The sequence below is a fragment of the Haliotis rubra genome, unplaced genomic scaffold, assembly GCF_003918875.1.
Source record: "Haliotis rubra isolate DU_JTF1 unplaced genomic scaffold, ASM391887v1 Scf338, whole genome shotgun sequence".
NCBI classification, from domain to species: Eukaryota; Metazoa; Mollusca; class Gastropoda; order Lepetellida; family Haliotidae; genus Haliotis; species Haliotis rubra.
Window position 1 is genome coordinate 155,001 of NW_025767011.1, and position 25,674 is coordinate 180,674.

Here is a 25,674-nt window from a genome sequence, read left to right on the forward strand (position 1 = left end):
CTTATCACAGAGGCAGACTTGCCGAATATCCTCTACCAGAAACTCAGTGTCCCTGTATACACATGCACCCCTTATCACAGAGGCAGCAAACCCGAATATCCTCTACCAGAAACTCAGTGTTCCTGTATACACATGCACTCCTTATCACAGAGGCAGACTTGCAGAAGACCCGCTTCCAGAAACTCTGTGTTCCTGTATACACATGCACTCCTTATCACAGAGGCAGACTTGCAGAAAACCCGCTGCCAGAAACTCAGTGTTCCTGTATACACATGCATTCCTTATCACAGAGGTAAACTTGCCGAAGATCCTCTACCAGAAACTCTGTGTTCCTGTATACACATGCACTCCTTATCACAGAGGTAGATTTGCCGAAGATCCTCTACCAGAAACTCATTGTTCCTGTATACACATGCACTCCTTATCACCGAGGCAGGCTTGCCGAATACCCTCTACCAGAAACTCAGTGTCCCTATATATACATGCACTCCGTATCACAGAGGCAGACTTGCAGAAGATCCTCTACCAGAAACTCGGTGTTCCTGTATACACCTGCACTCCTTATCACAGAGGCAGACTTGCAGAAGACCCACTGCTAGAAACTCAGTGTTCCTGTATACACATGCACTCCTTATCACAGAGGCAGACTTGCAGAAGACCAGCTTCCAGAAACTCTGTGTTCCTGTATACACATGCACTCCTTATCACAGAGGCAGACTTGCCGAAGATCCTCTACCAGAAACTCAGTGTTCCTGCATACACCTGTACTCCTTATCACAGAGGCAGACTTGCAGAAGACCCGCTGCCAGAAACTCTGTGTTCCTGTATACACATGCACTCCTTATCACAGAGGCAGACTTGCCGAATATCCTCTACCAGAAACTCAGTGTCCCTGTATACACATGCACCCCTTATCACAGAGGCAGCAAACCCGAATATCCTCTACCAGAAACTCAGTGTTCCTGTATACACATGCACTCCTTATCACAGAGGCAGACTTGCAGAAGACCCGCTTCCAGAAACTCTGTGTTCCTGTATACACATGCACTCCTTATCACAGAGGCAGACTTGCAGAAAACCCGCTGCCAGAAACTCAGTGTTCCTGTATACACATGCATACCTTATCACAGAGGTAAACGTGCCGAAGATCCTCTACCAGAAACTCTGTGTTCCTGTATACACATGCACTCCTTATCACAGAGGTAGATTTGCCGAAGATCCTCTACCAGAAACTCATTGTTCCTGTATACACATGCACTCCTTATCACAGAGGCAGGCTTGCCGAATACCCTCTACCAGAAACTCAGTGTCCCTATATATACATGCACTCCTTATCACAGAGGCAGACTTGCAGAAGATCCTCTACCAGAAACTCGGTGTTCCTGTATACACATGCACTCCTTATCACAGAGGCAGACTTGCAGAAGACCCACTGCTAGAAACTCAGTGTTCCTGTATACACATGCACTCCTTATCACAGAGGCAGACTTGCAGAAGACCCGCTTCCAGAAACTCTGTGTTCCTGTATACACATGCACTCCTTATCACAGAGGCAGGCTTGCCGAATACCCTCTACCAGAAACTCAGTGTTCCTGTATACACATGCACTCCTTATCACAGAGGCAGACTTGCAGAAGACCCGCTTCCAGAAACTCTGTGTTCCTGTATACACATGCACTCCTTATCACAGAGGTAGACTTGCAGAAGACCCGCTGCTAGAAACTCAGTGTTCCTGTATACACACGCACTCCTTATCACAGAGGTAGACTTGCCGAAGATCCTCTACCAGAAACTCAGTGTTCCTGTATACACATGCACTCCTTATCACAGAGGCAGACTTGCAGAAGACCCGCTTCCAGAAACTCAGTGTTCCTGTATACACACGCACTCCTTATCACAGAGGTAGATTTGCCGAAGATCCTCTACCAGAAACTCATTGTTCCTGTATACACATGCACTCCTTATCACAGAGGCAGACTTGCCGAAGATCCTCTACCAGAAACTCTGTGTTCCTGTATACACATGCACTCCTTATCACAGAGGCAGACTTGCCGAAGATCCTCTGCCAGAAACTCTGTGTTCCTGTATACACATGCACTCCTTATCACAGAGGCAGACTTGCCGAAGATCCTCTACCAGAAACTCAGTGTTCCTGTATACATGCACTCCTTATCACAGAGGCAGACTTGCCGAAGATCCTCTACCAGAAACTCGGTGTTCCTGTATACACCTGCACTCCTTATCACAGAGGCAGACTTGCAGAAGACCCACTGCTAGAAACTCTGTGTTCCTGTATACACATGCACTCCTTATCACAGAGGCAGACTTGCAGAAGACCCGCTTCCAGAAACTCTGTGTTCCTGTATACACATGCACTCCTTATCACAGAGGCAGACTTGCAGAAGACCCGCTTCCAGAAACTCTGTGTTCCTGTATACACATGCACTCCTTATCACAGAGGTAGACTTGCAGAAGACCCGCTGCTAGAAACTCAGTGTTCCTGTATACACACGCACTCCTTATCACAGAGGTAGACTTGCCGAAGATCCTCTACCAGAAACTCAGTGTTCCTGTATACACATGCACTCCTTATCACAGAGGCAGACTTGAAGAAGACCCGCTTCCAGAAACTCAGTGTTCCTGTATACACATGCGCTCCTTATCACAGAGGCAGACTTGCAGAAGACCCGCTGCCAGAAACTTGTGATCATGGAGTTACAAAAAGGTCTTGTTGAAATGATCAATAATCGGAAACATCGTATTCAGGATAAATATTGATCATGATCGCATGGGGCTTAGTTTCGGGTGGCTTTAAGGTTAGAAAACGTGACGACATACGCACGTTTTGCACATGACGTGACAGCTGAGACACAGGGCTTTCAATCCATAGTAACAACAATACCTTGTGGTCGATTTACGTAACATGACAAGTACCTGCAGCGTGGATAATTGCCGTTAATCGTGCTAACTCCGGGTTCCAAGCGCCCGGCGTCGAACCTGCTAACGACAGGTCACTTCTGATGACACCCACAGTTAGCCCTGAAAACCAGCCTCGCGTCGATTTGCAACATGTGAATGGTTTGTTTATAGTCAACGTCCACGCGCCGTGTAAGTGACTGCATCCAACGCGTCTGGCCCCTGTAAGAGTCCCAGTTTATTATGTTACCATGTGTACGACACACGGAAGAATACTTACTATGATCGTCAATAGTAACAATATTGTTTTGGTCAGTTACGGTTTGTTTGTCTGTTGTTTAACGCCACAGCAATATTCCAGCTATATGACGGCGGTCTGTAAGCAATCGAGTCTGGACCAGACAATCCAGTGATCAACAGCATGAGCATCTATCTACGCAGTTGGGATACGATGACATGTGTCAACCAAGTCAGCGAGCCTGGCTACCCGATCCCGTTAGCCGCCTCTAAGGACAAGCATGGGTTACTGAGGACCAATTCTAACCCGGATCTTCACGGGGAATTTGTGAAAAGACGTTTCCAACATAGGAAAGCTGGGTTTTGTTCCTTAATACACAGCTTTACATCCAATAGCATGTATAAAGGATTATGATTTTTGCATTTCAATAAAAAAGGGGTGTTTTCCTTGTTCAATGACGTAGTCCTCACATAGTTCCAAACAAACTGGTCACTATATCCCAGGTTCCCTGTATATTAATTCCCTGACATAAAGAGTGTCTAATTCAGATAAAATGAACAATGAAAGCAATCCATATGTGGGATCTTGTGTGAGAAGTTGTTTGTAGAAAAGGTACGATTTTGAACAGGATGCTCTTCGTGCTTACAGAAACACCTATTTAGCATTAAATACACATTCTCCGTGGACAGTCATTTCTTGCTCTACCAGTAGGCACCCGGCAAACACAATTTGCTTCAAAAAGTATTTACACAGGGTCGATATAGTTCGTAGAGGTCGATAATCGTTAACTAAATATCAATCGATTATCGATAAAGATCGGAAATGTGACTTTGCGCAAAAATGTCATATGGTGAGTGATGGATTATTCACAAAACAGCGTCCAAGAATAGTTCTAAATTTGTATTTTGTGTGAGAAAAGTAAAACCTTTTTCTCCTTTAATGTAGATAATCATTAATATTGTATTCTTATTAGTCACCGCTTGAAGATATCACCATTTAATAAACATACAATGTTATTACACATTATGTAATAACATCGCGTGCTGCCGGAACTATTTGCACTCGGTCACATAACCGAAGTGACGTGATTAAGTATTAAACAACACAGAAAGAGCATATAACATAGCACACTGATAGAGTAAAAAATAATGAGCACTTTAACAGTTTAAGGTCATTCTAATACATCTTACCATTTTAGTTAGTTAGTGTAGTGGTGAGTGGTCCTGTGGGTAGATCTAAGGTCACGAATCAGTTGAAGTTAAGTAAAATGACTCTCCTTCGCACCGACAACAGTTACTGTGGACAACTGTTGCCGCGCATATAAACAAGAAGGGCGGCACACGCTCTCTCGAACTTCTAGAACACTGTCAGAGAACGCTCATAGTTCTCAACAAAATGAGAGAGCTGAAAGGTCACTTAATAGCTCAGCACATTTAGGGGAAATGGAAAGTTCAGATCTCACTCTCATAGCTCCGAGATGGTCCGCTCAACCGTCGTTTCGACCTACTTGAGCTCCCAGTGACTCCACCGATAGCGCTTCCACGCCAGTTAGATCTGGTAGTGCAACCTCAGTCGAGGATATGCCACGAGAACCCGGCAGTGTTAGATCTACACCTGGAATTACAATTACTAATTCCCCCTATCTATTAAAATCTGTTACTCGATTTTGATTGGCTGACCAGCATCACTTATTCTCCACGCAACGGCATGTAGGCATCGCTCATTCACGACCCAAAAAATGTTTGATAAATAGTAGTGTGCAGAGTTTTCGATTGTTGACAAAATGGGTACAGTTTTATATCGTCTGTTTTAGTCAACATTAATAAAATGTCAAATATTACATAATTCGATTAACATTTTGATTGTAAATATAGGACCTTATTGTCATCTTAAACGTTTTGAAAACTCAAGGCTACCAGTTTTGTGTATGGTATTGACTTGTCAAGTATTCTTTCAGTTATCATTCAAGTATTTTGAATAATAATATGTTGCTTTAACTAGGATTTGATTAATGATCTTACCATTGATAACTGTTTTCAACCTGGTTATTATTTGATTAAACAATGCATAACAAAACCATTGTGCATGTTTTCATGGCTTTCAGTTGGGATTATAATGTGTTGATTTGTAAGTTGTTAAATTTCAATTTGCCCTGTCCTAAAACATACACACCTGTGCCTGTCATATACATGTATGCTTTTAATACCTTCTTCATCCCATTTTCAAATGCACACAGTCTTCTCTTTTGTCTTGGAAATATATTTGTCTGGCTTTTGATGGGTCTATTTTGATTACTTTTTGATAAGAAATCAAATATTATTCAACAATATTATAATTAAAATAAAATATTACTTTAAACTGTTTAGTTTAAAACTCTACATACCAGAAAAGTCTAAAGAAGTGTTATTTTTAACTTGTTAATGTCAATTGAACAAATTGAGTCCTTTTCGTCCTAATCTCGGCATTTGTCTTAACATTTTTTGACTGTATCTATGTAAACATGATTGGCTGTAAACTGTGGAATATGCAGGGGTGCAATTGAATTTATTGACAGTAAAAATATATGCACAGCTCTTTTTTCAACTGCATATGTCGCTTTTAATGCATATAGAATCGAAGTAGAGTTCTTTGTGACATGGGTGAGATAAAGGTAATATGATACGTATTTCATAGTTTTTTAGCCTAACTATTTCTAACCTTTCTCAGTTAACAATTTCGTCATTGTTTGTACTATATATAGTGAGAGTTGGAGTCCTATTAGGAATGCTATTTTCTGTTAAATACAAATTCATTTATCTTTTTATCACATAACCAATAGTGGCCTTCACATTGTATATTTCTTAACATGCACTTGCATGGGATTTATTAGTAGTAATGTGACATATCATAAATAATTGATATCAAAATATTAAGTACAAATGAAGACAGCAATTTTTTAAATTCCATCCGGACGAGTAGTTGAATGCAGTTTTTGGAAGAAACCAAGGGTCATCTATAAGTTTCTTTTAGATGTGATTAAGAGAGTGGTGTATCAGTATTTAACAGCCAGTGCCAATGCATTTTAATATCATCAGCACTATTGAGAGTTTTAAACATCTAAAACCAGGCTCTGTCAGGATCATGACTATTTTCATAGACTTAACAAGTATGGTGACTTCATTATTTTCCTGAATGTGTCTTAATAATTAAAGTAATGTTTCAATTGCTTCTCATTAATTAAGGCAATCCCTCAAAATCTTTTGAAAATTGTTATGTAAAACCTTTAACTTGATTTACCTTTTAACAGGATATCCTCTACACCTACAGATCACCCCTCTCTCCAGACTACATGAATATGAAGACGAGATAGTGGTTAGGAGGAACCTCTCTTGCGACAGCCATGTTGAATTCCAGTACTTCTCATGTGAGCTCTTCTTCCCACCAGTGTGTGTCTGGTGGGGATCCTGAGGTGTGTTTATTATCGCAGATTCAAATAATAAATTTAGACTGAGTCTTTTTAAAAGGATTTTCTCATGTATCAACAAATAAGATTCATGATTCAATCTTCTGTATTTGTTTGCATGCACACATTTCAAGAGCTGTTCTGTCCCTACTATCAGGAGAGTAGTTTGTTTAACGTACATTTTCCAAAACCACTGTCAAGTATCTACAAGTTTGTGGACAGTTTAAGGTAATTGCTACTTTGAACAATAAATTTACACTAAAAAGTTTGTTTATAAGTTTATGTTAACAAGTTTCTGATAGTTTAGGGTATTAATGACAGAGAAAGAAAAGCTTCATTACTCTCATTGGGAATTAGTTTTGCATCATCATTGAGCACACATTGGAACTTAAATAATTCAGATATAAAAATGTGCTGTAAAATATGTCATAGATTATATGTTACAAATGTACATGCGAAACAATTATAGTATAAACAACAGTAAAATGAAGAAACACTAGTATTAGGATAACAAATGTTTGTAAGGTTCAATTTTTACAGTATTTGGACGTATGAGATTAAAATAATACCTCACTTGACTTGGTATATTTTAGATGTTATTTCTGAATTTAAAATCTTCTGTAGATGATGGTGTCTACAGATGGCCTTCATAATAAGTTCACAGCAGTCCTGTGGACCTGCAGCCAGCTAGTGTGCTACCAGTGGACGACAGCCTTTGACCCGTGGCAAAACAAACCCTTCAAAACGCGATAAATCTCTCCAAAAGTAAACAAAGTGGCAGTTTTTAAGAACTGACTTTGTTGTTTTATTCTGATCCAATGTGACATTTAAGCATACTATATTAAAGGTTTGTAGCATTTGAACTGTCTAAAATTGAGAAAAAAGGATTCTCACAGTAAGAAAAACCTCTTTTAATGGTCTGGGTACTGTAGTGGACCAGTTTAAAAAGAAGATGGCAAACTAGACTTGTTTTTGTTTCTTTTTTTTCGCCAGCCCATCCCTCATCAGCACCAGTTTGGAGATGAGAGACAAATGTGGATTGCCTAAGATAAATTGCACTGAAATATCTTCTTTTGTCTTTGTTTTGTTGATAATGAAAGTGGGCCTATACTTTCTTTTGCCCGTCAGTTTATACATCCTGAGCAGTGTGAGCATTAAGGTGAGTGTGTAGTATTAAGGTAGGCAAAAATTTACATTGTGGGCAAAGGTCCTCCCCTGAAGAAAGTGTGGTGAGCAGAGTTCCTAGTGGGCAAAGTTCCTGGATTCCGCCCCCCCACACACACACACGTACACGTACACGTACGTACATACGTGTCCAGTTCTGTGCATGTAGAGAGTGCCTCAGTGTGGCCGCAAGAACATCAGCGAGATAATGCGAAAAGGGTACCAAAATCAAAACACAGACAAAGTAATCAAAACATCCCCCCCGCAGGCACTCACAAACGCAAGCACACGTACACGTCATGTGTGCAGTTAGACAGAGACTTAACGTGGCGATGAACCTGGTCGGTTCAGAGACACTGCATATGCATACCCATTGCAGGTCACTGAAGAAAGGCCGACGTCTTGAAGCGGGCTAGGGAACCCTTTAACCTATTGGTAACCCTACGGTATATTTCCATGGAATATTATACAAAGAGTTGGTGTTCTTGACTCTCACCAAGTTCCGTGTGTCGATTTGATGATCTGTAATGATGTTATGGGAGCCAAAGTTGGCGCTGATCCTATTGTCACTGTTTCTCCGGAGAGTTCAGTTAGTACAGAAAGGTTGGAGAATGATTTTTCCGGCTATTCTTCATTCTAGCGCAGTGACTCGTTCGATGTCGAAATGAATTTCTTCCAAGACTTTATTGCCGAATGATTCCATTTATGATTTGTTAGGTACTTTCATGGATCATTCTTTTTATGGGGTAGAGGCTGATGACTTATCTTCAAAAGGTAGTAACTCTGCAGGTCTTCTTGATAAGTATGATAGTTTGTCAGGTGGTGATCACATTCTTTCTAGAGAGCAGCTTATTAGTGCACAGGGTGAGGATGTTGAGTTGCAGAAATTGGCTAGTAAGGCTGTTTGTTTTGAGGAGGTTAGCAAGGTTCCAGTTTGTAATCATTTCAAGGATGATGAGGAGGAAATATAGGTCGCCAGACCTTCCCGCAGAGGATGAATGGAAATTGTATAATAATTAAATTGTGGTACCAAAATTATTTCGAAATAAAGTACTTTCATTAGCACATGAAAGTCCCATGGCAGGTCATTTGGGCGTAAACAAAACCTGTGACAAAATGTTGGCACATTTCTTTTGGCCCAGTTTGTGACAAGATTTGGAGTTTTGCAAGACCTGTCGTGCATGTGAAATTGTTGGAAAACCAAATCAGAAAATTCCTACCGCTCCTTTAAAACCTATTCCGGCTGTTAAGGAACCTTTCCGTAGAGTTATCATTGATTGTGTTCGTCCACTACCACTGAGTCTGGTAATCAGTATCCTCTCCAGTATCACCACGTACCAGCCTTTTCGGGAAAAAGGTAAAATTCCAGTGGGATAGCAGTTGTCAGACTGCATTTGAAAGAGTCAAAGCCAAACTTATGAACATCACCACATTTTTAGAAAGCATTTGAAACACAAATTGATGCAAGTGATGTAGGTGCAGGTGGTGTCCTGATTCAAGGGTGTGATTTAGGAATTGATCATCCAGGTTGATAAGAATTGATTCTGGAATTGATCATCCACAGTGATCAGAAGTTGACAAGCATCAAAGCGTGAGTCAGTGAGTTTAATTTTACGCCGCACTCAGCAATATTTCAGCTATATCGAGACGGTCTATAAATAATCGAGTGTGGACCAGACAATCCAGTGATCAGCAGTATGAGCATCGATCTACGCAATTGTCAGCGAGCCTGACCACCCGATCCCGTTACTCGCCTCTTACGACGAGCATAGGTTACTAAAGATCAATTCTAACCCGGATCCTCATGGGTTCAAGCATGAAAGAAATTATTCTACGATTGAGAAAGAGACAGTAGGTTTTTTGCTAGCTTTGCATCATTTTGAAGTGTACCTAGGTACCACTACATCTACAATTCACGTTTTTGACAATTGACAAAATGAAGAACAAGAATGAAAGACTTGAGGTGGATTTTGACTTTGCAAGGGTTGTGATTAGGCATATTAAAGGCAGACAATGTTTGTGCTGATGCACTTTCCAGACTGTAAATGCATAATGACTGTATGAAGCTGTATGTTTTTTTCTGCATTATATTATGGTGATTTTGCAAGATGTTTTACAGTTTAATCATCTTACTATGATTGTAATAGAACGCGAAACTTTCTTTTCCTTAAGGGATAGAGTGTTATGAAGATGTGTTTTTGTTAATTATGTCACATTAATTAACTTTTAGCTATAATGGGTCACAAAAGTTTAAAGCGCTGAGTGTGGATTTGAACCCGCATCTTCAACTTGGCTATGTAATTTCACCTGTTATGAGAGTAAGCTGAGGTGTTAGAGCTACCTCCCTTTGTGCTGCTTCCGGCGAAGGGCCGAGAAGCGCTTCGATGTTTGTGTTGTGGCGTAGTTTTCGCTACTGTAATGTTTTCTGGACCTGTATAATAGGTATATAAGCGGTCTGCTAACTTCAGCGTTTCAAGATCAACCACTCGAGGCCTCGTCTACATTGAACGTTCAACAGCTGTCAACAATCGTCAATCTGTACATCTGTCTTTACCGGAAATACCAAGACTTTGGCGAGTTAATATTTTAAATTTTGATCCAATATTTTAGATTTGTGACTCAATTGTATTGTATTGGAAATCTGTACTGTCATTCTTTGTAACTTGTTTTTATTCAATATACAATTGGATATTATAGACTCCTTTTGTGTACTGTTTTGCTGGTTTGAAGTGGATTCACGAGACTTTTTGTCACGGTTATTTGTAAACCGTAACAATAATGATATTGATTTTATTTATTACTAAAATAATATACCCTTCCAAAAATGTAGGGGAACCTGAACTTTCAATTTGGATAGGGAGTATAGCGTTAATTAACAAACTTTTCAAAGACAGACATCCATTGAACGCACCACCATTTCTCTATATCACCACCCCTAAACACAACGCATGGGTACAAGTGCACAACGTAGTAGCCCCATACACGTGCGTCTACACGTAGACCATTTATGTTGACAATCATCTTGCATCACAAAGTTGTTACAGTTTGTTTCTAGCCGTTATATTTGGTTTGAAAATAGAAATCGTACAGATGCAAGCTTCACATCATACACGTGCAATTGGTGATGCACTCTCAAAACATTCATTATTATCATATCAACATTGACCTACTCCGATATAGCTCCCAAATGTTTTTTTCAATCGTTAATTAAAAATGAAGTTCCCCACTGTTGAAAAGAGCATATTAACAATAATGAGATACATAAACCATTCAGTTTACATGATTAATAGATGTTCTTAATCGATTCGCGAACAGTTCTTACATCATTAAGCTAAACGATTACCAGTGTGACGTTGATGTCCAATAGAAACGCCAAAACCCTTTTCATACCCGAAAGAGACCGCCTCCGTGGTGTAGTGGTTACAGCGTCCGCCCGGAGAGCGGAAGGTCGCGGGTTCGATCCCCGGCCGCGTCATACCAAAAGACGTTAAAATATGGTACTTGTTGGTCCCTGCCTGGCGCTCGGCATTAATGGGTACAAGGACTGGTCGGCTCGTAGTCAGTATAATGTGTCTGAGTGGGGTATTCATGCTGCACTGCGGCGTGGTATCTCAGTGAGCTAGCAATATAAAACCAGCTTAAGTCTGGGCTAGTACAAACAGCCCCACATACACATACATACGCATGCACGTCGTCATATGAGCGAAATATTCTCCAGCACGACGTTAAACCCAATTTCACCTCACCTCACCTCACCTCACCTCACCTCACGTCAATCGCTGAGTTAATATTTTCAGGAAGGAAAACAAAGTTTCAAAGTTTATTAATCTGCAATATGTTATATGCATAGACAATTTAAAAGTTGTGAAAGAGCAATTAATATAGCTATCCGTTAATGATTTGTAATATGAACATCTCACTTTATTGAATCGACGTATGTGGGTGACATGTCGCAATAGAAATGTTTACTGTGACATGTTTACTGGTGACTCTTTTCGCGAACACCTGGTGTCATGGCTATTAAATAGTGTGAACTTACCTGGACCCATGAATTGCTTATAATCATGGACAGGGCTTGTTGTTTTTCGTATTTTGTTGTCTGATACCCACTTCTAAGATACTTCGCTAAAAGATTACATGCGCCTACAGTCTCTAAATTATTCATTTGAAACCTCACGCTACGCGTTCGGCTTCAAATGAAATTTAGAGACTATCAATTCGGTCTAACATTCATCTAATTTCCAAACACAGTAGGTTTATGTTTTTCAGTGGCATTTAGAAGTTGTACATAGATGTCCAAGATATTTTTTATGGATTAAACTTCATTTTTTTTTCCCTCACGACGTTTCGGGACCATTCCAGGTCCTACATTAGCTGACCAGCAAAAGAAAGTATACCAAAAGTTACCATTTCTCAAATCTTAAAGAAATATTTTTGTAGGTAAATTATACACTGAAACATGTCGCCCCAACGTAGCAATTTGATACCTGCAGTGAAATTCACGTGGACGTCGTGAATAAAACGTCGAGATTTGGGGCCTCTGTCAGAGTTCCACATGCACTCAGGGTATAAAAGTTAGTGTGCGAACAGGTTACTCATGCAGTTTGAAAAAAGATCACCACAGATATGCCACGCCTATCAGCAGTTGAACGTGAGAGGTCCATAGGTATGCTCCAGATGGGGTCGACACACGCCAACGTTGCAAGAACCTTCGACTGCACCTGTGCAGCCGTCTCTAGACTGCTGCAACGTTACAGGCAGACGGGTCAGACACAGGACAGACCAGGAAGTGGGAGACCGCGAGTAATAACACCAGATGAAGAACGGCATTTGAGGACGTTACACCTGAGAAACCGTTTCCTGACGGTAACGTCATCAGCGTCGAATTCCCTTGATCACCGTGTCAGTCCATACACGGTGACACCATACAGGTGTTGACCCTGAGACGTCACAGATTGCGTTGGGCTTGAGTTGTTTGTCGTTGGCAGCGATGAGAGGAACAACGTGAACGTTCTACAGTGGCCAGCATGTTCTCCAGACATGTCCCCGATCGAGCACATGTGGGATGCACTAGACAGACACGTGCGGAAACGCCCTAACCCACCACAGAATAGTCAGCAACTTGCACAAGCCCTCCAGGACGAATGGCGTCGCATATCACGTGACCTTGTCCGACCTCTGACGTCTTTGGCTAGAAGGAGGCTGCATGCCTGTATTGATGCAAGGGGTGGACATACAGGATACTAAAGTGATGGTAGTGAACATTCCTTGTGTGTAATTCAGTTCCAGCTTGTCCGCTATGTGATTAAACACTGGTTTTCAGGACCCCCAGTGAACTTGCGCATGTCTGACGCCACGTGTTTCTGTAGTATGCGTGTGATATTTAGCTCAGGTTGAGTACAGATGTTGCTAACACCACTGTATTATGTTTTGTGTGTCTAGGTAGTCTGGGTCAATGATAATGACCTCTTGAAAACCTTGTATACTTTGTTTGCCGGTCAGTTTATATCCATGAGCACGATAATGCAAAAAACACTACGTGTTGTTGTATAATTATGTTATGCTTTGAAAACCAAATATAATGGTACCAGTAACACATTTTACTCTGATTTCAACAAAAACTGAAACTGTAACATGATAACAATTTACTGCAATCTGAAAAGAATACATAAAAACGTGAACATCAACATTGCTGGAAAGTATGGTCACCATGACCACTCCAAAATCTAATTGTGGCGCAGTTTTCAAACAATGGTTGTTCTGATTGTATGAATCACCAAAGGCGACCACCATAGTATCAGGTGTAGCCAGCCCTCCCACTTATAACATGTGGAAGTCTCCTCCTCATATTGGCAATCGAGCATCGTATTATTAGCATATAATTCATTTGCCATTCTTCATACTGTCGGCCTCAATGCTTCATTTTGAACAGGAGGAGATCCATCTCGAACTTGTCTTTGATAATCCAAAAGATGTTCAATGGGGTTTATATCGGGTCTCCTTACGGACCATGGTAATGTTTCGATGGAATTGTTCTCTAAAAGGGCGAAACGGCGAGCGTTGTCATCCATGAATATCTGACGATTGACAAAATGATCGAAATGTGGCACCATGGCTGCATCCTATAGCACCTGTCGAAAACATTGACAAGAGTGTGTCACGCTTTAAATATGATGCTGCCATTGTCCTTTCAGTAAACTTGGTGATAGAGTGTAAAGGATATCCTCTGCCGGCGTCATTCTTGAAATTATACACATTGTTGATCAAAGTTTGCATATCTTTGCTTAACATGGGGAAACTAGCCAGAGGGTAACAAATCTGTCCTTCCACGTCACCTGTAATGATGACCCGGGGTCATGCACGTGAATTGCGTTCTGACCTAACCCGTAAGCTGTTACGTTTACTGCGACTGCACCCCATCTCTTGAAACCAAAACAAACAGAAATTTTAATGATAGTTACTTAAGTAACATTTTCCCCAAGTGACCAGCAAAGTTAAACCTATTTTTTCTTATTACGTCAAAGGGAATCATTAAAGGTCACAGGCAATGTAAAGCACAACTTTGCAGATTCTGATACCTTTCGGTATGGACTTACCGAAACAAATCATCAAAAATGCAAATTCAACTTATAAAGTTGAAAAATAACGCGATGAAAAAAATCGCGCGAAATCGGAGTTCAAACGATTCACTAATTTTCCCCAGACTTTTTCCCCAGACTTTTCTGGGGAAAACTGGTTTCAACAGCTGGGCTGCGCTCATAGCACGTGCGCAGTGAAATAGGTTCGCGCAACTTGGAAGCGGGCTGTCCGGTGAATACTCGGTGAAGGCTTTGGTGTGAGCTAATTTCCTAATGTTTTGTTGATATCTCACAGGCGCGAGCTTTTTATATGTTATGACAGTAAATAAACTGTTTATATAATTTCATTTGTCTATTTCACCACACGTTTTTCTTACCGAGTCACTTTCTCAGTTCGATACTTAAAAGCAATGTCATTATTTAGCGTTGACAGAATTTCTAACTGTGATATAGATATGTCGTTGTCACAGACAAAACTCAATGTCTTGTTTTATTGACACCTGTGTGTCTTCTTGCCTGTCTTCTAATGACAATATTCAATACACAACTGCGATCACCGATCACATGCAATTTGAACTTAACACCAATCAGGCTATACACCATAAACAAAACGCATTGATTTATGGCCCGAGTTCGGTCTCTGTCATTATGTTATTACACAGACAGGCAGGTGTGATACTTTAACACATGACCTGTTATGATGTCTGTTGATTGCAAAATGGTATACACAAAAAAATGAGCATGTATTTACAAAACCCAACATCTCTATATATACACACACAATGAGCCGTGAGGGCATCTGCAAATGAACCAGCCGTTACACTTGAGTGCACACCCACCTGCTCTGACTGGGTTCGGTATGCCGGCTGCTTCGTTTCTTGGGAAGTAAACCCAAGTACACAATATTGCACTTTTGATTTGCGATTGTACGCTTATAATTTTGTTTATATGTTTTTTTCATAACCAGCAATGTATATTACTAGTATATGTCATGAATAAGTGATAATTGTGTTTTAATTATGTTTGATTTTTGGTTGCATGTGACCTTTAAGATATGCCTTAATGGCATGTGGTCAGTTGGTGTTATTTGGAAGATATTTCACAAATGGGGTGTCCCAAAAGTTGGGTTGACAGACTATACAAATTAGCACCAATGTTGGGACGGAATGTTCCCTGCGTTATGCTAGCCATCATGCACTGTCTGAACGTTTACGTCTTGCCTTGTCAAGAGATGCCACTTTTAGTACTGCTGGTTCATAAATCATTTCAGGAAACTGTAGTGTGCATACTGAAATTAGGGCGGTGGGGTAACTTAGTGGTTTAAGCGTTCGCTCGTCACGCCGAAGACCTGGGTTCGATTCCCCACATATGTACCATGTGTGAAGCCCATTTGTCGTGTCCGCCACCGTGATATTGCTGGAATATTGTTAAAAGCGGAGAAAAACTAAACTCGCTCACTCACTGCTATTTCGAATTTTATACTCCATTTTGCACGGGGTCCATTGGAAAAGAGCAGTTTGAGATCTTTTCAGAAAATCCTTTGTAGACAGCAAAAAGCTTAGTAACGGTATGTGTTTTTTACGGTATGTGTCTTTTGCGTTTTATTTTCACTTCGATTGCAGCTCAAAATAAATGCCCGTAAAAAGGGTAAATAAGAACTGGAAACAACAAACTGTGACATGGAACGCTTACACACAATGTACATTAGGTGTCAGTAATTTAGATGATTTGTTTCAGCAAGAAAAGCAGACACTATACCTTTCAGAAAATGGATGCTTTCGCACTGGTACAAAATGTACCTGTGCTCCTTTTATGTTTATTCATTCAAGTCAAAGGCCACAGGCTCATAGGACGTACATTAACGGCATGTACACATTTTTGTTATACATCAATATATAAACGATGAATAAATTTCACAAGGTACTACAGTAATACACAATGCATGATAATAACATTATTGGTCTACCGATGGGTAAAGGTTAAATGCTAAGAATACATACTTACTTAGATTTAGCAATGTTTGAGGACATGTGGAATTGATAAGACTGACAAATGCTGCAGCAGAGGGGTGTTCATGGTATGCAGGGTGAATATATGATTTTCATAAATTTGGAAAAGCTTTGCATACAAGTAAGAAATGAAATTCATTTTCAACTACATCTATTCCGTAGCGGCTGCAGTGTGTACATAATCAGCTTTTTACATCTATTCCGATTCTTCGTCCAAGTTCAATCCTTAAAAACAAATGTACCTGTATTCCAGCAACATCAGAAGAGCCAACTGTTACCAGATTGATTATTGACGGAGCTGTCACTGTTCGTAAGTTGAAACCTTTAACTGTATAAAAATTTGATGAATATGCTAGTGAGGTTTTCATACCACACATCCTTGAACAGATATGATCTGATATGGGATAGATACAGTCAACAAGCAACTGTTCGAGCCCATCGGGGCTGTGTTCGCAGGCATGCCATTAGCCCTGCTGCTGCACCAAAAGACTAGCAGTGAGTGAGTGAGTTATTATTTAAGGTCACATCGGCAATATTTCAGCCATATCGAGAAGACTAGCAGAATGAAGATGATAGCTACCAAGTCAAATGTCCTATATATTTGTCAACGGCTCTTATTCAGCCTGTCAAGGACCAGGGCCTGATTTCTCGAAAGAAACTGAAGTTTTTACTCAAATTTCAAGCTGAGTTTGGGAATTGAAAACAGCGGAATTTTTAACTCAACTGCATTTTTAAAATGAAAAAGCCCCAACAACTTAAGTATTCTATCCACCAAACTCAAATTGTCAACACTGTTTGAGTTTAATATCGAATTCAGTTCAGTCTGGGAAATGCATTTTCCTGCGCTTTCTCAAATTTGAGTAAAAACTCAAATTTAAGTCAAAACTTAGACTTAAGTTTGTTTCGAGAAATCGGGGCCAGGACATTGAAATCAATGTTATAGATAGAGGACAGGTTGTGTGTGTTCCTCAACAACATGATCTGTCTTCACTTGTCCCTTGCAGTCATCAAAAAGGCGATATTTCATATTGCTTCATAGCCATGAAAAGATTATGTTACGAACAGTAGATGTTGTAGTGCTTGCAGTAAAGCCTAATACATGCCATCCTACCAACGGATACAGCTCTTCAACAGCATGTAAGAACAGCTTACGACACGTCATATATGGGGTCTGTCATTTCTCCCGTCTTGTTTTTGCCGCAGCTACATGACTCCAAGATTTACAAAATCACATATGCAATCTTATTTGAAGATCGTAATATGCCACTTATTACAATTATATATACCTGTGAAGATCCGGGTTAGGATTGGTCTTCAGTATCGAATGCTGTTTGTAAGAGGCGACTAACGGGAATAGGGTGGTCAAGCTCGCTGACTTGGTTGACACATGTTATCGTATCCCAGTTGCGCAGATCGATGTTCATACCGTTGCTCACTTGATTGTCTGGTCCAGACACGATTATTTACAGACTGCCGCCAAACAACTGGAATATTGCTGAGTGCAGTGTTAAACAACAAACAATAATATATGTGAAATACGTAGATGAAGTTTTGCATCCCTTGAAAAACTGGATAGTTTGATCTTGTGTGTGTTGTTTATATCAGATCCCTTCCCAACCGCCCATCAACCCACTCCAGAAATACAAAAGGTGTTTGTCCCCCAGCATGAAACACACCCAGCATGTTGAATTTCAGGCTTTAGTTCCGGGTTTAATCATTTACAGGGCCTTCTAAGTCTGCCTCCTCTGGTCATGGACCGCCTCCGTGGTGTAGTGGTTAGAGCGTCCGCCCGGAGAGCGGAAGGTCGCGGGTTTGATCCCCGGTCGCGTCATACCAAAAGACGTTAAAATATGGTACTTGTTGGTCCCTGCCTGGCGCTCGGCATTAATGGGTACAACAAGGACTGGTCAGCTCGGAGTCAGTATAATGTGTCTGAGTGGGGTATTCATGCTTCACTGCGGCATGGTATCTCAGTGAGCTAGCACTATAAAACCAGCTTAAGTCTGGGCTAGTACAAGCAGCCGCACATACACATACACACGCATGTACGTCGTCATATGAGCGAAATATTCTCAAGTACGACGTAAAACCCAATTTCACCTCACCTCACCTCCTCTGGTCATGTGTTTGTCAAAGGTTAGCAGAATTTCAATTGTTTAAAAGTCCTTATACAACCTAAGAAATCTCGGCTAAATGTCCATACTACGACTCTCTTGCGACCACATGTTTATGAATTGTGACATTGCACAATTTATGATTAAATTATTTTATGTAATTTTTCTGTATGTAGATGTTTTGTCCCCCACCCTACTCAAAAAGATGACGCACGGTAGCTAAACCCGATTGAACATCATCGTCCCTTAAACAAACAAGGACACATTCAGAGTTCACTGATGTTTATCAGCTCCAGGAATACATTCTACATGAAGTATGCTTTACTCTGGTGGCGCACAGTCCTTCGTTTCATCCTCCTCAACAACCATCCTTGGTTGACAGCCGTCATTGACAAACTTACAGCCCGCAGGTGCCTCAAATGACCCGGCCGCATAACCAAATCTACAAATAAAACGTTGCTGCATGTCTTGAAACTTGAAACTAGAATCACTTGCAACACCGATAAGGCATTGCCCATCTGACGTTTACCTGCCGCTGTAATCTGTCAATGAGTAACAGTGATATTAACATTCAAGGTCAGAATCGTTGTCATAATTGTATTCGCATCTGTCATCAACTAACATTTTAAGTGATATCATTTGATATAATTGTTATTCAAACTATGTAATATGAAAACACAAACAACATACTTTATAACATACAACCCCCCACACGTATGTGCTCCCCCCCCTACCCCCAACAAACAAAAAACCAAACCTTAAGACGCTTAAGTCCTTTTTTAAAAAATTCAATTTTCCAAATAAGTATTCGATTTTTTAATTTCAAAACACCAAATGAAGTCGTGATTTAGTTATGTGTCAAAAATGGCGAGATGGATCTAATTTTCAACATTTGTGCATGTCCTGTAATAAGTTTGGATCTAACTACAGTGTTATCAACCTACCCTGACAGAAAAGTCCCTAAAGTGTTATCTATTTTCCCCTGACAGAGGAGTTCCAACAGTGGTATCTACCTACCCCTGATAGAAATGTCAGAACAATGTTATCTACCTACCCCTGACAGAAGAGTCCACTCAGTGTTATCTACTTACTCCTGACAGAAGAGTCCCAAAAGTTGTATTCACCTACCCCTGACAGATGAGTCCACTCAGTGTTATCTACCTACTCCTGACAAAAGAGTCCACACAGTGGTATTCACCTATCCCTGACAGAAGAGTCCAAACAGTGTTATCTACATACCCCTGACAGAAGAGTCCACACAGCGGTATCTACCTACTCCGGACAGAAGAGTCCACACAGTGGTATCTACCTACCCCTGACAGAAGAGTCCACTCAGTGTTATCTACCTACTCCTGACAAAAGAGTCCACACAATGGTATTCACCTATCCCTGACAGAAGAGTCCAAACAGTGTTATCTACATACCCCTGACAGAAGAGTCCACACAGCGGTATCTACCTACTCCGGACAGAAGAGTCCACACAGTGGTATCTACCTACCCCTGACAGATGAGTCCACTCAGTGTTATCTACCTACTCCTGACAAAAGAGTCCACACAGTGGTATTCACCTATCCCTGACAGAAGAGTCCACACAGTGGTATCTACCTACCCCTGACAGAAGAGTCCAAGCAATCTTATCTATATACCTCTGACAGAAGAGTCCCAACAGGGTTATCTACTTACCCCTGACGGAGGAGTCCACTCAGTGTTATCTACCTACTCCTAACAGAAAAGTGCTAACAGAGGTATTCACCTACCCCTGACAGAAGAGTCCACACAGTGTTATCTACATACCCCTGACAGAAGAGTCCACTCGGTGGTATCTACCTACTCCTGACAGAAAAGTGCCAACAGAGGTATTCACCTACCCCTGACAGAAGAGTCCACACAGTGTTATCTACTTACCCCTGAGCGAAGAGTCCACACAGTGTTATCTACCTACCCCTGACAGAAGAGTCCACTCGGTGGTATCTACCTACTGCTGACAGAAGAGTCCAAGCAATCTTATCTATATACCTCTGACAGAAGAGTCCCAACAGGGTTATCTACTTACCCCTGACGGAGGAGTCCACTCAGTGTTATCTACCTACCCCTGACAGAAGAATCCACAGAGTGTTATCTACCTACCCCTGAACGAAGAGACCCAACGGTGTTATCTATATACCAATGACAGAAGAGTCCTGGCAGTGTTATCTACCTACCCCTGACCGAAGAGTCCACACAGTGTTATCTATATACCAATGACAGAAGAGTCCCAACAGTGATATCTACCTACACCTGACCGAAGAGTCCACACAGTGTTATCTATATACCAATGACAGAAGAGTCCACTCAGTGTTATCTACCTACTCCTGACCGAAGAGTCCCAACAGAGGTATTCACCTACCCCTGACAGAAAAGTCCAAACAGTGGTATCTACCTACACCTGACCGAAGAGTCCACACAGTGTTATCTATATATCAATGACAGAAGAGTCCTAACAGTGTTATCTACCTACTCCTGACAGAAAAGTCCAAACAGTGGTATCTACCTACCCTTGACAAAAGCGTCCCCACGGTGTTTTCTACATTCCCTTGACAGGGGAGTTCCAACAGTATTATCCATCTACCCATGACAAAAGAGTTCACACAGTGTTATCTACCTACCCCTTACACTTGAGTACTGTCTCTGAGCAGGAACAGACCAGGCAATCCTTTGTTTTCCACATCGACCCGGGCAGGAACTGAATACCTTCGTAGGTACAAAAGGAAATCACTGTTCCCCACTCTGAAAGGAAAACATCGAGCATTACACGGTTGCTTTCATTTGCTTTTCTCAACGTAAACTTCAGTATGACCTAAGTCTCACTTACATGAAACACGGGTTATTGTTTTAGTGAGTCTCTTAAATTACAATGAATCTAATACTTTCATTACCTTGAGGGGCTCGGCATGGTAACAATAAGATTTGACTGCGAAACATCAACATTTCATCAACAACTCTTGAAGACGTAAAAGCTGTTTTGGGTGTTGGGCTGCATTTGCGGCCGACGGCCGATATGTGGAGACGCAAGTGTTGTTTTGGATGTTGGGAAAGAGGGGTTAATTAAACATCCCCATGAATCTGATTCGCTCTTTGTAAATGATGCTGAAAATCAACTGTCACTCATTTCCAAACACAGATTCTACTGGATGGCTTGGAACAAACAGTTCAGTGGATCACTCTCTGGCAGTGTCTTCCAATGTCCTAATGTTCTTGTATTTGCCTAAGAGCCTGAAGGTGTCTTGTAACATTTGCTCAACATTGTGTACACAGCTTACTCTCTGGAAAGAAGAGGATCTAAGAAAGTATCGCACGGGTCACAGGATGTGACAAACAACTGCGAAGAATCATTAGACGTAACACATCACCTCAACTGAATGATGCTGTTATTCCCCTAAAGCCTGGCTGGATCATATCCAACAGAGCAAGTAAGTAGATGAACCCACAGCGCATAAACAGAAACATACCCTGGGTGTTGAATATCAGGTTTTAGTTCCGGGTTTACTCCTTTAGAGGACCTTTCTCAGTCTGTCTCTTATGATCGTGGGTTCGTCAAAGTATCGCGGTTGTGCAGGTCGATGCTCCTGCCGTTGATCACTGGATTTTCTGGTCCAGACCCGATTATTTACAGGCCCCTGCGAAATAGCTGTAATATTGCTGAGTGCAGCGTTAAAAACAAACAATAATATATGTGAAATACGTAGATGAAGTTTTGCGTCCCTTGCAAAACTGGATGATTTGATCTTGTGTTAGATCCCTTCCTAACCACCCATCAACCCACCCCAGAAAAACAAATGGTGTTTGTCCCCCACCATGAAACATACCCCACGTGTTGAATTTCAGGCTTTAGTTCCGGGTTTAATCCTTTACAGGGCCTTCTCAGTCTGCCACCTCTGGCTTCGTGTTTTGAAAGGTGTTCGTCACGCCGAAGACCGGGTCAAAGGTCAGCGTGAATTGAAATAAAGGCGGCGTAAACTCAGTCAGTCAGTTGTACAATTGCAATATGAAATCTCAACCTATGAAATCTCTGCTAAAAGCTATGTCTATACTGCGTTTTCGACTCTGTTGCAATCACATGCTTGCGATGACAGTGCACACAGTACAATTTATGATTAAATTCTTTTGTGTAAATATTTCTGTATCTATATTTATTATAGGATATTTATATAGCGCACATATCCAGGCAACTAGTGCATGCTCAAGGCGCTGGTGTTTTTTCCCTCGATCATTGGATGTCAATCTCAACGGCACATCGTGTTATCAATCTCAACTCCCCGGGGATCATACGACTCTTGCAGCCACTAGGCGCACCGAGTTATTGTGGCCTTCTCATCCTAACGAGGTACCCATTCACAGCTGGGTGGACTGGGACACATAGTCACAGTACTTTGTCCAAGTTCACTGCACGTTGCTGTACCCGCAACTAGGTGTTTGCACGTATTCATGTGGCCACCATCTGGGCATATATCAACGGCTTCGTGGGTTCTTTTAAGTGCTCAGGGATGTGTACTGTACACTAGGGGTTGTGAAAACACTGAAAGAATCTGCACACAAAGTTGACTCCGAGGTGTTTACACCCGGTCACATTTTGGCTCGATCCCGACACCTCAAGGTCGCTGGATCACTAGCCTGGCACTTAAGCCAGCTCGCCCACCGCGCCTATATATATTGTATATGTTTGCCACAAATTTCACGTTAATTCTAAACAGTTACTAATATTGAAATATCACTTTAGTTATCCTTCATGTCATGGCTCAAGCTGATGCACTTTGCAAAGTTAAAGGTCACATGCAACGTAAAACACAACTTTACAGATTCTGATACCTTTCGGTATGGACTTACCGAAACAAAGCGTCAAAAATGCAAATTCAACTTATAAAGTTGAAAAATAACGCGATTAAAAAACCCGCGCGAAATCGGAGTTCAAACGTTTCACTAATTTTCCCCAGACTTTTCTGGGGAAAACTGGTTTCAACAGCTGGGCTGCGCTCATAGCACGTGCGCAGTGAAATAGGTTCGCGCAACTTGGAAGCGGGCTGTCCGGTGAATACTCGGTGAAGGCTTTGGTGTGAGCTATTTTTCTAATGTTTTGTTGATATCTTACAGGCGCGAGCTTTTTATATGTTATGACAGTAAATTAACTGTTCATATAATTTCATTTGTCTATTTCACCACACGTTTTTCTTACCAAGTCACTTTCTCAGTTCGATATTTAAAAGCAATGTCATTATTTAGCATTGACAGAATTTCTAACTGTGATATAGATACATATGTATGTCGTTGTCACAGAATAAACTCAATGTCTTGTTTTATTGATACCTGTGTGTGTCTGCCTGCCTGTCTGCTAATGACAATATTCAATACACAGCTGCTATCACTGACCACATGCAATTTTAACTTAACACCAATCAGGCTATACACCATAAACAAAATGCATTGATTTATGGCCCGAGTTCAGTCTCTGTCACATTATGTAATTACACAGACAGGCAGGTGTGATACTTGATCACATGACATGTTATGAAGTCTGTTGATTGTAAAATGTTATACACAAACAATGACCATGTATTTACAAAACCCAACATCACTATATGTACACACACAATGAGCCGTCAGGGCATCTGCAAATGAACCAGCCGTTACACTTGAGTGCACACTCACCCGCTCTGACTGGGCTCGGTAACCCGGCTGCTTCGTTTCTTGGGAAGTAAACCCAAGTACACAATTTTGCACTTTTTGATTTGCTATTGTACGCTTATAATTTTGTTTATATGTTTTTTCATAACCAGCAATGTATATTATATGTCATGAATAAGCGATAATTGTGTTTTAATTATGTTTGATTTTTTGGTTGCATGTGACCTTTAATTCGATTTACTTTTTTGTTTAAATTGAAATTCATTGGTACGTTTTCACAGCAAACAGTCTATAATTATGTAAGTGAATTAGATGTGTTGTCATGGGTAGTTGTGTCTATATTGCACTCATGAATGGACACATAACATGTACTTTACATCATGAATACGCTGATAGCGAACTAAAATATATATTTGGTTCAATTGCAAATATCATGTATATAGGATTTTCATGACGACAGCTGAGGTATAATTGAGAAATGTGTTAAATAATGATGTGTATGAATAGTTCCCGAATAATTATTGTATGATGTTAGGCTGAAAGAAGAAGTGTTTTAATTGTTATGCATACAAACACTACCGTTTGAGATGCACATAATTTGTTTAACGAGAAATTTCCATAAAAATAATTAATGCTACAAAAGTTTCACCATTGAGCTCTCGTACACTCATTCACTCAAAATTCATTCAATTCTTTGGCAGCTATGTTCTGGGCTACATGACTAAGAGGTATGCAATAAGAAGTTCAGACTGTAAACTTACTGTTTGTTTCCGTTTCAATCGGAGTGGCAAATGATTGTGCACAGGGGACCATGAGAAGAAGAGTGAATACTTGCAAATACATGACGTATTGGCGAGTAGGTCTTTCTGAAACATGGAAGAACAGGAACAACTGAAGGAACAACTGATGCAAGTAGAACCAAGAACCAAGAACCTCGTCCACCACCGCAATGTTTGGTCATTGCAGTGAGTGAGTTTAGTTTTCTGCCGCACTCAGCGATATTCCAGCTATCTGGCGGTGATCTGTAAATACTTGTAATCGAGTCTGGACCAGACAATCCAGTGAATAACAGCATGAGCATTGATCTACGCAAGTGGGATTCGATGACGTGTACCATCCAAGTCTGACCACGCAATCCCGTTTGTGACCTCTTACGACAAGCATGGGTTGCTGAAGATAAATTCTAACCCGGATCTTCACGGGTATTTGGTAATTGCAGGACCCAGCTTATCTTGAACGAGTTTCCAGGGTATATCACCTTCTGTTGTTATAAGGGGAACACGAGGAGCCGTGTAAGTATCTGGTTGAAGGATCGAGCTATAATTCATGTCACATCGGAGGAATTTCGAACATACCGTGTCGAGTGAGTGACTGAATATTCCAGCTATGTGGCGGTGGTCTGTAAATAATCGAGTCTGGACCAGACAATCCAGGGTATAACATCATGAGCATCGATCTATGCAATTGGGATACGATGACTTGTGTCAACCACAAGTCAGCGAGCTTGACCACCCGATCCCGTTAGCCGCCTCTTACGACAAATATGGGTTACTGA

General features: G+C 41.0%; 1 long non-coding RNA gene across 1 annotated transcript in view; it reads right to left on the reverse strand.

Moving 5' to 3' along the window:
- Positions 1-21,171: 21,171 nt before the first annotated feature.
- Positions 21,172-25,674, reverse strand: part of LOC124284509 — a 31,520-nt gene continuing 27,017 nt past the window's right edge. Inside the window, exons 2-3 of the long non-coding RNA XR_006900572.1 lie at positions 24,881-24,985; positions 21,172-21,227 (exon numbers count right to left, since the gene is read on the reverse strand). This is a non-coding gene — a long non-coding RNA (uncharacterized LOC124284509). The remainder of the gene's footprint in view (positions 21,228-24,880; positions 24,986-25,674) is intronic.